General features: G+C 48.7%; 3 non-coding genes across 3 annotated transcripts; all 3 read right to left on the bottom strand.

Moving 5' to 3' along the window:
- Positions 1-183: 183 nt before the first annotated feature.
- Positions 184-302, bottom strand: LOC123177985 (5S ribosomal RNA). Its single transcript, XR_006489249.1, has one exon. It is a non-coding gene; the product is annotated as a 5S ribosomal RNA (ribosomal RNA).
- Positions 303-668: 366 nt separating this feature from the next.
- On the bottom strand, positions 669-787 carry LOC123177986 (5S ribosomal RNA). The gene has a single exon (XR_006489250.1). It is a non-coding gene; the product is annotated as a 5S ribosomal RNA (ribosomal RNA).
- Positions 788-1,154: 367 nt separating this feature from the next.
- On the bottom strand, positions 1,155-1,273 carry LOC123177984 (5S ribosomal RNA). Its single transcript, XR_006489248.1, has one exon. It is a non-coding gene; the product is annotated as a 5S ribosomal RNA (ribosomal RNA).
- Positions 1,274-1,506: the final 233 nt, after the last annotated feature.

Genomic DNA, 1,506 nt, shown 5'->3' on the forward strand with positions numbered 1-1,506 from the left:
CAACACGAGTTTTTTCCACCCCTTTCAGAACGCGCTCTTCGCGCCACAAAGCCGCCCCAAGACGCGCGAGCAATGAGCATCGAGCTTAAACATATCGCAAACGTCAAACATAATATAACGGGATTAATATATATCGCGCACGTGCGACATGTTTGTCACAAGGCGCAAAAAATAATTATAAAAGGAATGCAACACGAGGACTTCCCAGGAGGTCACCCATCCTAGTACTACTCTCGCCCAAGCACGCTTAACTTCGGAGTTTTGATGGGATCCGGTGCTTTAGTGCTGGTATGATCGCATCCGACATGTTTCCCCGTCTTCGTCCCTTATGCTTGCCACTCCCAGGTCCGCTCCAAAGACGATTCTACATTCTCACTACCATTACAACCGTTCCCTAACAATGGATAATGTCCTATACTACTTACTCTCCCGCTCAATCATGGAGACGAATTTTCCACGGTTTCCACCCCTCCCTCCATACCGCAGCAACATGAGTTTTTTCCACCCCTTTCAGAACGCGCTCTTCGCGCCACAAAGCCGCCCAAGACGCGCGAGCAATGAGCATCGAGCTTAAACATATCGCAAACGTCAAACATAATATAACGGGATTAATATATATCGCGCACGTGCGACATGTTTGTCACAAGGCGCAAAAAATAATTATAAAAGGAATGCAACACGAGGACTTCCGAGGAGGTCACCCATCCTAGTACTACTCTCGCCCAAGCACGCTTAACTTCAGAGTTCTGATGGGATCCAGTGCTTTAGTGCTGGGATGATCGCATCCGACATGTTTCCCCGTCTTCGTCCCTTATGCTTGTCACTCCCAGGTCCGCTCCAAAGACGATTCTACATTCTCACTACCATTACAACCGTTCCCTAACAATGGATAATGTCCTATACTACTTACTCTCCCGCTCAATCACGGAGACGAGTTTTCCACGGTTTCCACCCCTCCCTCCATACCGCAGCAACATGAGTTTTTTCCACCCCTTTCAAAACACGCTCTTCGCGCCACAAAGCCGCCCCAAGACGCGCGAGCAATGAGCATCGAGCTTAAACATATCGCAAACGTCAAACATAATATAACGGGATTAATATATATCGCGCACGTGCGACATGTTTGTCACAAGGCGCAAAAAATAATTATAAAAGGAATGCAACACGAGGACTTCCCAGGAGGTCACCCATCCTAGTACTACTCTCGCCCAAGCACGCTTAACTTCGGAGTTCTGATGGGATCCGGTGCTTTAGTGCTGGTATGATCGCATCCGCCATGTTTCCCCGTCTTCGTCCCTTATGCTTGCCACTCCCAGGTCCGCTCCAAACACGATTCTACATTCTCACTACCATTACAACCGTTCCCTAACAATGGATAATGTCCTATACTACTTACTCTCCCGCTCAATCACGGAGACGAGTTTTCCACGGTTTCCACCCCTCCCTCCATACCGCAGCAACACGAGTTTTTTCCACCCCTTTCAGAACGCGCTCTTCGCGCCACAA

This window comes from Triticum aestivum, unplaced genomic scaffold (genome assembly GCF_018294505.1).
Source record: "Triticum aestivum cultivar Chinese Spring unplaced genomic scaffold, IWGSC CS RefSeq v2.1 scaffold119867, whole genome shotgun sequence".
In the NCBI taxonomy this organism is placed as follows: Eukaryota; Viridiplantae; Streptophyta; class Magnoliopsida; order Poales; family Poaceae; genus Triticum; species Triticum aestivum.